The following is a 15,828-nucleotide window of genomic DNA, read 5'->3' on the forward strand; positions in this document are numbered from 1 at the left end:
CCCTGCTTATTTAAGGAAGACTCCGGGAGCACTCCAGTGCCAGAGTATAGGCTCATTTACCATACTCCAGCATTCCTATGATATTCCTTTACCTGTTTCTGACCTTCATTTGTGACCCTGATTTCACCTGATCCCTGGTTTTGACTTCAGTTATTCCCTGTGACCTGTTTACGCCTGCTCCCTGGTACCGTCTAAGTCCATTTGGTTCTGACCCAGCCTGTCGACTAAGCTGTAAGTCTTCTCCGCTTCATCCAGAGTTTACCAGCAGCTGTATAAGGGAACCTATCCTGAGGGCCGGGAGCTGTGTGTCAGATGCAGCCAAGTCCATACCTTCTTGAGAGGGTCCCTGGTGAATACTGCAGGCACATTAGATTCTTTACTTCAGGCATAGGTCTAGCCACCTCCCTAAAAGCATCCATAATCTGTCCGAGATGTGTGACAGAATACATGGATGCTGCTGGGAATCCAGCTCCATGGGACCTGCTTGAGAACCTTCTTTTTAGGGTTGAGAAGCAAGAACAAGACCAGGCCCAGATTATGCAGTGTCTGCAGACCCTAATGCAGCAAGTCGGTGCTGCTCAGTCACCTCCAGTGCAGTTATCCACTCCTCCTACAGTGACTGTACAAACTGCAGGGGCTGCCGCTCCAATACACATTCCGAATTCTATGAAGTATGATGGGGATCCCAAAGGCTGTAGAGGGTTCCTAAACCAATGCTCAATTCAATTTGAGGTCCAAGCAGCAAATTTTCCTTCAGAGAGGACGAAGGTGGCTTACATCATCTCGCTACTAGATGGGCAGGCGTTGGCCTGGGCTTCACCATTGTGGGAAAGGAATGATCCCTGGTCAATAACAGCGCTGAATTTCTGAAAGTTTTTTGGAGGGTCTTCATTGAACCTGGACGAACATCCTCTGAGGGGTCAGCTATCCTGCAGCTAAAACAAGGCAATCAATCGGCAGGACAGTATGCTGTGCACTTTCAAACCCTTGCTTCAGAATTAGGGTGGAATAATGAAGCCCTGATAGCCACATTTATGCAGGGGTTGTCAGATCAGATCAAAGATGTACTCGCATCCAGATAATTGCCAACCACTTTATATGATTTAATCTCCTTTAGTATAGGGGTAGATCTTTGCCACAGGGAGAGGGCAAAAGAGATGGAACAGTCCCGTTGCTTCACCTTCAAGCTCGCTCCACGGTTCACGGCACTGGTGGAATCTCCTGAAGAGCCTATGCAGGTCAGGAAGTCCCGCCTTCCTGCCTCAGAGAGGGAGAGGAGTCTCAAAAACAAGCTCTGTCTGTACTGTGGTGAACTGGGTCATCTTCTTTCGGGCTGCTCAAAATGTCCGGGAAACAAGAACACATAACTGATCAAGGGGTGGTCAGATTAGGTACATTTCAACACACTCGAAAAGACTGTACTACTCCACAGTTCACCATTGATGTAACTCTGGTCCATGGGAATTCCTCTGAGATCTTAAAGGCTTTCTTAGATTCAGGTGCCGATGGTAACTTCATTTCCGCTAAGAAGGTGCAAGAACTGGGAATTCCAAGTGTACCTCTACAAACACCCTTAGGAATCATTGGAGTGGATGGGAATAAACTTCCCACAGCTACCATCCACTCTCAAACTACAGAAATCTCCATGCAGGTGGGCCTGCTCCATCGGGAGCAGATAGCATTCTACAAACTTCCATCAGCCGAGTATCCGGTGATCTTAGGTCTACTATGGCTCCGTAAGCATACCCCCATTTTAGACTGGAAAGGACCTCAAATCCTGTCATGGGGACCTCAATGCCATGGGTTATGTTTGTTGTCAGTCAAACCCCCATATCGTGTAAATCTTGAGTTCTTTAACTACTTCTGGAGATCCTCTTCCCATTCCATACAGGTCATTCAGGGATGTATTCTGTAAGAAGGCTGCTGAAATACTTCCTGCATTCAGGGAGTGGGATTGTGCTATTGATTTGTTGCCTGGGAGGGTGCCTCCTCGAGGAAGAGTCTTTCCCCTTTCGCTTCCTGAGTCCCAGGCAATATCAGAATATGTCAAAGAGAATTTGGAACAAGGTTTCATCAGGGAGTCTAAGTCACCCACTGGAGCCAGCCTGTTCTTTGTCAAAAAAGAAGGATGGGGGATTGAGACCATGCATTGACTACCGAAGTCTGAACGCCATTACCATCATAGACCAGTATCCTCTACCTTTGATTTCTGAGCTCTTCGACTGAATCAAAGGAGCGAGGATTTTCACTAAACTAAATCTTCGTGGGGCCTACAATCTGATCTGAATCCAACCCAGGGACGAGTGGAAGATGGCCTTTAACACTCGTGATGGCCACTACAAATATTTAGTCATGCCTTTTGGACTGAGTAATGCACCAGTGGTCTTTCAGAAATATATGTATCATATCTTCTGGGACTTACTATATAGATATGTAGTGGTATACTTGGATGACATCCTAATGTTCTCTGAAGACAAAAAGAGTCATCACAAACATGTGTGTGAAGTACTGTTCCAGCTTAGGGCCAACCAGCTTATTTGTAAGCTTGAAAAATGCTCCTTCGAACAAAGTGAACTAACGTTTCTAGGATATATCAACTCGGGCTCCTTCCTTCAGATGGACCCAGGAAAGCTTACCACAATCAACAACTGGCCCCGCCCAGTCGGATTGAAGCAATACAATTCTTTTTGGGTTTTTGCAATTTTTACTGCTGATTCATCAGGAACTACTTGTCCATCGCAGCTCCCATCACTGCTCTTACCAAAAAGGGTCAAGACACTCGTGTGTGGCCTCCTGAGGCAGAAGACGCTTTCCTCAGTTTAAAGCAGTGTTACCTTTCAGCACCTATTCTGAGGCAGCCAAATTGTGATAAACCTTTTTTCCTGGAGGTGGATGCCTCCACGATTGGTGTTGGAGCAGTACTGTCACAGAAGAATGATGCAGGCAAGTGGTATTCCTGTGGGTTCTTCTCCCAAGAGTTCTCTGCACCAGAAAGGAATTATGCAGTCTGGGATAAAGAACTACTTGCCATCAAGTTGGCTCTTCAAGAATGGCATTACTAGAGGGAGCAAAGTATCTGGTGACAGTCTATATCAACCATAAGAATTTGACATATCTCAAAACAGCTCACTGCCCAAATTACCGTCAATCAAGGTGGTCATTGTTTTTTGATCGGTTTAATTTAGTGATTACCTATTGGCCAGGTATTAAGAACATCAAGACTGATGCACTCTCCTGAGCTTTCAAATAGGTTGAAGTGGAGGAGGTGAAAGAAGACAAACCAATTTTGAACCCTGCATGTTTTGTGGCGATTACCAGCCAGGTCAAGATTCCAATGTGAAAGACATTTATAGCACCTGAGTTCCAGCCTAGGTTACTTCAGTGGGCTCATTCATTACACTACATGGGCCATTCGGGCATAAGGAAAACTTTGGAGCTAATCAACAGGAATTATTGGTGGCCAACTGTCTGTCAGGATGTGAAGGACTTTGTGGCAGCTTGTCACATTTGTGCTCAGCATAAAGTTCTGCCGCACACGCCATCAGGGTCCCAGCTTCCACTACCAGTGCCTGATTGTCCTTGGACCCACATTTTGATGGACTTTGTGACAGATCTGCCTTCTTATCAAGGATTTACTAAATTCTGGGTAGTTGTGGACAGGTTTTTCAAAGCTGAGCACTTTGTTCCATTAAAAGGACTGCCTTTGGCTCCAAAGTTAGCAGAGGCTTTTATAAGGGAGATTTGCCAGTTGCATTGATTTCCAAAGGACATTGTGTCAGATCTTTGGGTGCAATTTACTTCCAAATTCGGGAAGGCATTATGCAAATATTTTGGGGTCAAACTATGCTTTTCATCGGCCTATCATCCTCAGAGTAACGGTCAGATGGAACGGCTAAATCAAGATTTGGAATAATTCATTTGTATATATGTGTCGGCCAATCAAGATAATTGGGTTGCTTTACTCCCTTGGGCTGAATTTGCTCATAACAACTTGTTTCTTCATACAGTATGGGTTATACCATGCATTACCAGAATTACCAGTCTTTGGGTCGATAGCTCTTCCATTTGTCTGTGATACAGTTAAACTATTCCTCAATATCTGGAGGGATGTTAAGAGTAACTTGTGTAGAGTATCTTCACGAAACAAGATGGTGGCAGACAGAAGGAGGGGGAAGGTTCCTTTACTGTGTGCGGGTGATAGAGTATGGCTGTCAACCAAAAATTTATGTCTGAGGGTACCTACAATATAGTTTGCTCCCAGGTTTATTGGGCCGTTTCAGATTCTCCAAGTGATAAATCCTGTGGCTTATCATTTAAAACTTCCTGGCATGCTTAAGGTTCCGAATGTTTTTCACGTTTCCCTTTTGAAACCGCTGGTTCTGAATAGATTTCCAAGCCCTGTGATCCTCCAGCAGCTATTGCAGTGGATCATCAGGAGGAGTACGAGGTGAAGCAGATTTTAGACTCCAGAATGTCTCGAGGTATAGTCCAGTTCTTGGAGGACTGGAAAGGTTATGGTCCAGAGGAGCGCTGTTGGATCAAGTCCTCAGATATTCATGCACCCCGACTTCTTCAGAAATTTCATCAGAAGTTTCCTGGCAAGCCGTTTGTGGGGTGTTCGGTGCCCACCCCTAGAGGAGGTGGTAATGTCACAGTGCGCCGGACTAAGGCACTCACTTAACGGGTCTGGTGGCGCTGGTCTGCGGAGGGTCAGCTGGCCTCTGCCTCTCCTTCCCCTGACTGATGCAGGTGGCCATGGCTCTCTACAGGCGTGCACGCCGGCCTGCTGAAAATTTAAAGGGCCATACACACGCCTTTAGCAACATCACAGGAAGTGACTGGAACAGCCCTGCTTATTTAAGGAAGACTCTGTTAGCACTCCAGTGCCAGAGTATAGGCTTATTTACCATACTCCAGCATTCCTGTGATATTCTGTTACCTGTTTCTGACCTTGGCTTCATTTGTGACCCTGATTTTGCCTGACCCCTGGTACTGCATCTGATATCTGGTTTTGACTTCATCTATTCCCTGTGACCTGTTTAAGCCTGCTCCCTGGTACCGTTTAAGTCAGTTTGGTTCTGACCCAGCCTGTCGACTAAGCTATAAGTCTTCTCTGCTTCATCCAGAGTTTACCAGCACCTGTATAAGGGAACCTATCCTGAGGGCCGCAACCTGTGTGTCGGATGCAGCCAAGTCCATACATTATTGCAAGGGTCCCTGGTGAATACCGCCAGCACATTAGACTCCGTGCGTCAGACATAGGTCTAGCCAACTCCCTAAATATGGGCAGCATCCATAATCAGTCCGAGACATGTGACACTCAGTCAATTAGGTGCTGTCTGTCAAACACACAAAATAAATGATGATATGGAGGATGATACTCCTCTGTATCCATGGAGCAGCTGCCGGAAATGGGGCCTATGTGCCTGGATGAGAAACTGGTGATAGATGGTATTGCAAGACACAGGATATCAACGACCCAGTAAAGAACATTAATATACACTGCCTGTCAAACACACACAATCTTGGCAAAGCCTATAATGAAAAATGGTACATGATGGAATTGTCCTTGGGCCCTCACACCCACACTTATATTGTATATTAAAAAGGACATGCACAGTTTAACAAACCAAACTCTTCAGCTACAGGGACTGCCAATTTTGTGGCTGAAGTGCTTAATTTGTTTGGGGTCCCACAAACTAAAATAGTGGTTTGGTTAAACCAATCTAAACATGGGCTTAAGGCTAACAGTGTTAATCAGATTAAAAATTCAAGATGTCATCACACTCATCACTGTTGTTAATATCTTTATCACATAATATTAGCTCATCCCCACTGGAATCCACCATTACAGTCTCTGTGTATTGTAATTGGTGGCAAAGGTCTTTCTTATATAATTTTTTGTTCAATCTTCACCCATTTTTTAAGAACCCTCCTACGACGATCATTCACAAGGTTCCCAGCTGTGCTAAACACTCTCTCTAAGTACACACTTAAGGCTGGCACTTTAGGTAAAGCAAAACTATTTTGTACAATGGTTTCAAATTGCCTTTATTTCCTCCCAGTATTCAAAGGGACTGTGTGATATGGTCATTTGAACATTATCATTAAGGTAATCCTCCACCAATCTATTGATGCTTCTGTATCAAAATGAGTCATGGGTATTGTTGTCAGTATGGGGGCAAATCTTTTAACTCTGACCAGATATCATAATGCTTCACTCTGGTAACCTGAGTTGACTCATCATCATCACCAGTGGGTCTCTTGGAAAAGGTCTGTTTTTTTCCTGGCAGCAGTATTTAAATGACAATCAGGAGATATTGTGATGTCATGTTCCACTTGAGGAAGGTGTGCTGTATCTCTTAAGATCTGTGTCAGTTGGAAAGAAAGTCATTATATACATTAGGTCATACATATGTTGCAATACATTTCACATTCAGGGGCGTATCTATAATGGGTGCAGGGTGTGTGGCCCGGTTAGCGCAGACTGCACATGCTGCACCCATATACTCTTTATACTTACCTGTCCCTTGTCTCAGGCACTGCAGAGCAGCATAACCACTGAGAAAATGTTAGCGACAATTTTCCTGGTGACTCGCGCATGCACAGTACTGCTGTCCCAGGGAAAATAGCGCAGGCACCATTTTACCGGAGACCTGCGCATGAGCAGCAGATTCTGGCACTAAGCTAGAATCTACTGCTGCATCCCGCTGGTTGTTGCGGCAGTGGCACCACTAAAGAGAGGAGGGGGCCAGCACTAAGTCTGCACATGGGCTCCCTCCTCTCTTAAAACACCTCTGATCACATTCATTATATGTGTTGCATAAAAGCAAAAAAATAATTAAACTGCACTACAAACCATTCATAGAAGTGTATATTAGTATGATAAGGGTCCAACTGATGATTGCTAGAGTCCTACAATGATATTTATGTTATAGTTATTTACAAACACTTATATGGGGGGGTTACAATTACGACGTGTATACATTACACATACTGTTTCCATTAGTGCATCAAGGGTTTGTACGTGTATATATGTTTATATTTGTTTTATAGTTTTATTTATGTTGTGTTATATAACATTAATTGTTGTTTGTATTAGATTATTTTTTTTACATTATTTCAAGTACATTCCCAAAATAAACAAATGTTTTTTTAAATATTTGCAAATATTTATGCCATGTATTTTGCTATGGTTGGTTCATTATTTGACCACTCAGGAGCACGAGAAATACAGCATGCCCATTTGCTTGTATTGAAAAGCACATAGTAAAATTGTATCGAATGCCAGAAGGTGGAGAAGTATATTTCAAAATTATTTTTTATTAAACGTTATCCTTCTGGGGATGAGCAGGCAGAAAAGTTCAAAGTAATAAGATCAGAGCTCTCACTTAATTTTTGGCTGACATTTTATTATGACATGAAATTGACATGAGTTGGAGAGAAAATTAAACTGTAGATACTGGATATATCCTAAGAAACATATAAATGACACCACATCAGTTTAGTTAACTACTGTAGATTGTTAGTGCTAACACAAGTAAACACTCATTTGTTAGTGATCGGGCATGAAAGAAATGCTAATAAACAACAAACCATATCCCATGGCATCATTTTGAAAATTATCTTTGCCTTACTTGCAAATGAAATAGTGGCATTTTCCTTTTAATTCAATGACTTTTTTAAGCATAATGTAATCTTTATTTTGACACTGTTTATGGCAAAAAGTTATATTTAATGGCAATGGAAAAATGTAATGCTAGCGTATTCATATGGGATGTAGTTAGTATGTCTGCAGACAGGATGCCGGCTGCCGAAAGCCCGACCCTAGACTAAAGATAGGCATCGAAATCCCAGTGCCAATCTATACCCCAATGTCGGAATCTCAACAGCCGTCATCCCAAATTAAGGTACATTGGGGTGTCTTAGCTGTTAGCCGTGGGTGGGAAGGTTTAGGTTTTAGGCACCATGGGGGGGTTAGGGTTAGGCACCACTGGGGGGGTTAGGGGCACCACTGGGGGTTAGGGTTAGGCACCACTGGGGGGGGTTAGGGTTAGACACTTAGGGAGGATGGTTAGATTTAGCCGCTAAGGGAAAGGGTTAGGGTGCGGGGTGGGGAGGGTTAGGGTGCAAGAAGGGAGGGTTAGAGGGAAAAGTGGGGAGGGTTAGTATACATACCAGACCTCTGTCGGGATACCGAGCATCGGGATGCCGCTGTCGGCATTTTGACAGCAGGCATCGCAACTGTCGGTATTTCCTGTTCATGTTTGCTCTTTGAACTATTAAGCAACAACAGACTTAGGAGCTGCATACACATGTGTTTTATAGAGGACAAGCAATGTCTTGCCTAGGGGTAAACTCACCAGGATCTTCTAGTAGCACACAATATGATACAAGAGTGGTTTTACATGATATGCATGGAAAACTGTTATGTCAAAAAGCAATAATAAAACTATACAAAAGCCAGTCTGACCAGCCTATGTTAGTAACCTCCATATAGTACAGAGCCTATTCTAATGGCCACTATATAACACAACCTTTTAAGTGACCTTTATATTATACAAAACTTATTTCTGTGACTGCTACATAATACAGAGCTTTTTTTAGTAAACTTTATACTATGCAGAACTTATTCTAATGATATGTAGCTATATCATACATTTTTAGTTATTTCTATATGATAGAGGGTTCAATGTATTAGTAGGGACTGTGAGTAAAGGTGCATACACACAACGATTTCTTGAACGATTATCGTTAACAATATCGTTTATCGTTCAATCGCTGTAAAAATCGTTCACTTTCTGATGTTACTTAAAATGATTAACTATTATCGTTCATACGCATTCATGTTTGTAGTTTGTAGTTCAGTTAGACTGACCAACTCAACGATTTTCATTAAGGGAATATGCAAAAATCATTTGTAGTTCAAAAAAATCGTTCATTGCACTTTAAAAAATCTGACAGAAATTTGTTCATAAAATCGTTGGTAACAAAATCCTTGTGTGTGTATACAGCTTAAAAAATTGTTTGCTCACATACTGTATACTCAATATTTTTTTTCTATTGCAGTTTATTGAAAGAAATTGCAAAACCCTCTGCATAACATCAAATATTTGTTTTATAGGTTACACAGATTTTTATATTTAGATCATTATTTTGTCATGTTTAGTGTTTATATTTTATTGATAAAATGCATTTGCTGCCTGTGTGTAGTAGGAGATATACAGTTGCAGGTTAATGAATTAAGTGATGTTTCTTCAGGTGTGTTCCCCTAAACTATTTAAGAATATGTCACATGCAGGTGAATCAACTTTGAGAAAGTCTCTTCTCAACTAACAGAGATAAAACGCATTGATATCCCAGGAGTGCATGCTATCATATATCATTTCTGCGAGCTTGTGAATGCAGAGCTCGGAAGCTAAAGGACGGTTTGGCTGGGATTCAATTTCTATTGTGTCCTATATTATTTGCTATTAGATGGATAAATACATAAATTGAATATTTATTTTCTCCTTCTGATATATACTGGTTACTAACAGATTTGCTACTAATATGCTCCTAAAGGCTGCTATACTAAATCTTATTATTAAATAAATGCGTGCATAAAAGAGGATTGCTATATATCTCTGTGTCAGATCACTTGGGGCTTACTGACAAGTTTGAGCTACCAAATAATTCAACATTTTGCCAGGTCTACTAACACATTGACTTTTGGATCAGCTGGGGATTATATCCTCCTAATAAGAGCCCTCAGTGTACACCATGTGTGGATGTAAAGACAATTAATATTAGTTCATGCTGTCAGGGATATGTGTTTGAGATGTAATTATGTATTTTTAATAGACGGTTAATGTGGCTATTGATTAAATTGTTGATTTTAAAGTAAACTCTGATTCATCTGGAATTTGACATTATTATCAGTACTCTATATATATGAAACTAAATGCTGTTATTACACTTGTCCGCAGGTGTTCCTTAAAACTGCAGAAGATGAATCCCAAATGTTATTCACAGCAAAGTACCCCAACCTAAAATGCTGCTTTTGAGTACTTTTTGAGGCTGAAGTACATATGACACACAAAAGTTTAAATAATTTACTGTACAGATGTGTCCTACGCAAAAGTGCAGAGTTCCTGATCATTATCAATTCAGAAACATAATATGTGTATGTGCAAGTGGGTCCTGACGACGGGGCGGATGCCCTGAAAGGTAACGTAGACCATGCAATAAATATTTTGTCTTTTTTACCAATTGACTGCAATGTCCTTTGAGTGCCGATTACCTTTTGGATTTTTCATGTTTTTTTCGGATATGGCATCAGGATTAGTTGTATGATGATTACAGGAGTGCCGCTAGTTTTGGACACATATATATATATTTATAACCGCAACTGGTCCGGTACTCGCATAATGATATAACTGAGCTAGGTGCCTCCACAAATTATAGCAATTGCAGAAGTGCGACACTCAGGGCATATCCATAGAAAACTCCAACACAATTGTGTTGGAGTTTTCTACGGATATGCCCTGAGTGCCGCACCACTGGAATTGCTATATATATATATATATATATATATATACACAATCAATTGTGCGCAGGATGGTGAAGTTTGTTTTTTAAATTTAAGACCTTTAATAATATTAAAAACACATACATCAATTCATATCAAAACAAACATATAACTATGCCTATAGGCTGTGGGTAATCCAGCAAACATATCCGTCATGAGCTTTGAAGGATGGCACTTCTGGCATCTACTATATACAGCCAAGCTCTGTATGCCACTGCATGTCAAGCCTCATTTTCCACTGATGTGTTTCACCACCCAAATTACTTCACATCAAGGGCTGGTTCTAATATTGTTGTACGTCCTTTTTATACCCAGAGTAGTCATTTGCATAATTGGGACAATAAATTAGCTTTAACAATAGTTTCAAAAAATGTATAATAGAGGTAACATACATTTAATCATCTCAACTAAATATAAACAAATAAAAAATGATTAGATACCACGTAACTATTATGCATAGTAACTAACATATTGTAGCAGTACCACAGACTCATTTTTCCATAGACATTTATCACTATGTTCAATACAATAAGTATTCATAAAAAAATATATTTTTAAAAAGTTGTATAGAATATAAGCTTAAAACTGCATCTAAATGTGTGTATATATATATATGTATATATATATATATATATATATATATATATAAAGAGACCACCATATTCCCATATTCTTGTGGCTTTAGACATATTGGGGTCTATTTAGTAAACCTAATATTTGCATTTCTCCAGCAAAATAGCAAAATAGTGGGATATTTAAGCTATCACCATATTTATATGGAGTGAAAAGCCTGGAGAAATCACTGGTTTCTCAGACTTTTCCTTGGTCACTGAACAACCTGCAGACCCCATAGCATGTCATGGGGGTTTGTGCCTGACAATATTTATATAAAGTGGAGAAGAGAAGTTTTTTTTTTTTCTCAAACAAACATATCTCCATCTCTACATGGCATTTTGAACACTTCCCACTTCAATACCTTTAATATGTGCTGTGATGCTGTTGGCTCTTGGCTGGTTGGGCACTCAGGGACTCGTCTCCTCCTCCTTCTGTAGTTCCCATGATGACTTGTTTCATAGATTCCTTCCATCAGCTGAGCTTGCCAGGCAGATAAAGATTATACAGGTGAAAGATCTGTAAGCCACTACTCAATGGAGCACAGATTTTACTTTAGTCCACATATGAACAATTTCTATCGTTATGGACCAAAAGATCTTTGCGATCTAGTCTCTCAGCTCTATCCAAGTCTTAATCGATCACTATATATTTGAGCTTGTTCTTTACATTTCTCTTTATTCAAGTTTACGTCTGATCCTACTGCTTTGGGAGAATAGGACATTATTTTTCCATATATTTGAATTCCAACTTTCATAAAGTAGAAAATTATTGCTATCCACAATTTTAATATAGGTATATGTATAGATCTTCATACCCTCATCCCAGTCAATAGTACCTAGGATCAGATCCAAATACTCAATTCTATTTTCTTGATAATTGTAAGTGAATTTCAAATTAAAGTTATTTTTTTCATATATTAAAAAATATTGAATTCTTCCAAACTCCCGTCCCACACAATAATTATGTAATCTTTAAAATGCTTAAATAATTTAATTTTACTCTCAAAATACTTTTTATTATTTACACAAGTTTCCCTCTAATGACAAATATATGAATTGTGAAACTTGGAGAACAAGGTATCCCCATCACCATCCCGAACCCTTGGTTATAAAATGTCTCTTAAAATTAAAATTATTTTTAGTTAATATATATTTAATACAGTTCAAAATAAACTTTGTTTTTTTCAATTATATCAGGATCTATTTTCATATAATGTCCCACAGCCTTTCTTCCTTTCTACTGTGCACCATTTATAGTTTTCAATCCAAATGAAGAAATCAAAAATCCTCAAAAAAGCCAATGAGTCTTTCATATATTATTTCAATGTTGGCTTTTAATACAAACATCCACACATTTTAATAGTTTAGATGTGACTGAACTAATCGATGAAATAATTGGATGGCCTGGGGGATTTTTTAAACACTTATGAATTTTTGGCAATACATAAATTGCTGGCACTCTTTGGTGCAAGTTACATAAATATTTATATTCATCACTACTAATGCTACCCTCTGTTAGACCTTCCACCAAAAAGACACTCAGTTCACTTACAATTTATTTTTTGGATCACTGGGCAGTTTTTTACGATTTTTCATAATAATAATCTTTTTATTTCTTTTATATTGTTTCATCTCTTCATAATAACTATTCTCCCACCCTTTTATGCCATCTTAATTACAATCTCCTGATTAGCTTTTAAGATTTTTAGTGCAGTTCTTTTTACATTGGACAAATTATCCTTATTAATATTATTATTATTATTATTATTATTATTATTACTACCAGTTATATATATAGCGCACACATATTCCACAGTGCTTTACACAAAATATTTGCCCATTCACATCAGTCCATGCCCCAGTGGAGCTTACACGCTATATTCCATACCACATGCTCACACGCATACACACTAGGGTTAATTTATGTTGGGAGCCAATTAACCTACCAGTATATTTTTGGATTGTGGGAGGAAACCGGAGCACCCAGAGGAAACCCACGCAAGCACAGGGAGAATATACAAACTCCACACATTTAGAGCCGTAGTCTTTCTAACAGACTCATTACATATATTTTTTTAATCTTTTTAAATCAATTCAGAAATTGCCTTTAGATTTTACTGGTTAGTATGTGGATTTTGGTCTAAGTCCACTTTCCTTTTTTTTTATTATCATTATATTTTTTCAAAATTGTTCGACTTTTTCTAACCTGTTAAAAATAATGACTTTTCAAAGTAAGATTCCGGATAAACTTATTGGCATCAATAAATAATGACAATTTACATGGCTTCTTATTCGGAGCCAAAGACAAGCCTTTACTTAACAGACTTACTTAATTTTTGTAAGGAACATATTTCAACAAATTAAATAAATTTGTTTTTTTGTGTGCATTGGGATTTTTCTACAATCTCATTTTGTAGCTTCTTTCCACCACTTTTCCCCCTCTTTGTTTGTCCTGTTTCTTTTTTTTTAACCTGTTAATGGTGTTTTTTGGCCCACCATGTTTTGATTTTCCTTTCTTGTTGGACACATCTAATACTTCAAATCTGTTGAAAGTGTTAGTATGTTCATTGCATGCCTATATTGGTTCTTTCCCTTAGGATTTTTGTGTGCCAACCTTAATCTCTATTATTAATAATGTTCCATCTACCGTACCTCTATTTTCTCTCCTCTCTTTCCTAGGATTGAACCAGTTTGTAACTTGGATATACCTAGAATCCATCAAGTCTCATTTAAACTTTTTGTTCTTAATATCAATTAAGTCATTTTCTGACTTCTTTATTTTCTATAAATGTTGTTCTTAAGATATTTATATTCATCTATATATTCACAAGTTCTACTATTTCATTTAGTTGTGCTAAATCTTTATCAATATAATTTAATTATTTTGTCCATTCTTTAGCAATCAGTTGAATTAGCCCCATTGAACAATGATCTAATATTTTATACCACTTATCTACATCAGTTTTTTATTTTCTTTATTTTCCAAATATTGGAGAAATGTAGAATTCCAAGAGGTTTAATCTTAAACCTCCTAGAATCCTACCTACTTGGAGGTAGTTTTCCATTGAGGTTACTTCCCAAAAAACTTTCATTTTTAATGTGTACAATTGGAAACATATTGAGTCAAAATCCATATTTTTTTCAATAGATTTGCTAAAAGCGTTATTACTCATATGATCATTAAACATCTTACTACAGTCCTCTGATCTCTTAACTTGCCAATCAGTAATTTTTGGAACACATGTATATATATATATATATATATATATATATATATATACTGTGTGTGTGTATATATATATATATATATCAAAAGCAGTAACACCAACAAGTGCATAGGTGCATACTTTTAAGACATAATCTTCTTATTTCTAAATATAAATTCAGCAAAAGGTTTTGAGGAATTATGTCCATACCACAAATAATCCTATTTGCGCAGTATTTGATTCTTATATATATTGAAGTCTGCAGCTTTGCTTATTGTGTCCTACCTCTTAGTACACAGTAAATCATTTCTGAAAATAAAAAAGAAGCAAGGATGTGCAGGATGGTGAAGTACGTTCAGAAATTGTTTATTGTATCATAAGAGGATGGTCACTACAAAGGAAGCTGTGGGTTCTTTATATATAAGAATTGAATTCTGCTGTACAATTTATATTTTCTATAAATGTTGTTCTTAAGCTCTTCATAATCTTTCACTGGATCATTAAGAAGAAGGATGCTACAACAGAAGCTGTGGGTTCTTTAAATATAAGAATTGAATGCTGCTGGACAATTCATATTTTCTATACATGTTCTTAATCTTTTTATATTTTTCTAGATCTTTCAGAGGAAGGATGCTACAAAGGAATTTGTGCACTTCTTTCTATATAATGTGGCAATACCAAGCAAGATGGCAATAGTGAGCCATTAATTCTGTATGGGGCTGGAGGGTAGAAAAAAGAAGTATGAGCACAGCTAAGGGCTGTCTTATGGAGAGAGCTCAGGTGTTGCTAAGAAGACACACTAGTCAGGCTGCCAGAAGAGAGTCCAAGTGGGACTGTGGCAGCTACAGAGCCCAGTGTGCCTGGAGGCCAGCGGGGGCCAGTAGGCCAGTGTCCAGACCTGCAAGAGGCAGGGAGGACCACAAAAGAGACTTTGTGTGAAGGTCAGGAGGCCGTGTTTATACCTGTGAGAGACAGGACTGAGACTTTGGAGAGACTATGTTATGTTTGGAGGCTAGCTGCCCATAATAGTCAGAGTTCAACAAGTCAATTAGTGCCCTGAATGTGGGCTAGGTGTTTGTTATTTTGTTTGTTCCTGAATGCTGACAGTAAAGCTACATTTATTTAATTTAAAACTAAGGCACTGCACCACTGACCCGTCTACTAAGCTAAATTTCCCCAAATTAACACAATAAGAATTGAATACTTTTGGACAATTTATATTTTCTATGAATGTGGTTCTTAAGCTCTTTATATTCTTATAGATTTTCACTAGTTCTACTATTTCTTTAAATTATGCTAAATCTTTGTCTATATCATTTAATTATTTATTTATGTTCTTTAGCTATCAGTTGCATTAGCCCTATTGAAAATTAATATAATATTTGATACCACTTATCTACATCAGTTCTTTATTTTCTTTATTTTCCAAATGTTGGAG

The sequence above is a fragment of the Taudactylus pleione genome, unplaced genomic scaffold (genome assembly GCF_031769625.1).
Source record: "Taudactylus pleione unplaced genomic scaffold, aTauple2 ptg000437l, whole genome shotgun sequence".
In the NCBI taxonomy this organism is placed as follows: domain Eukaryota; kingdom Metazoa; phylum Chordata; class Amphibia; order Anura; family Myobatrachidae; genus Taudactylus; species Taudactylus pleione.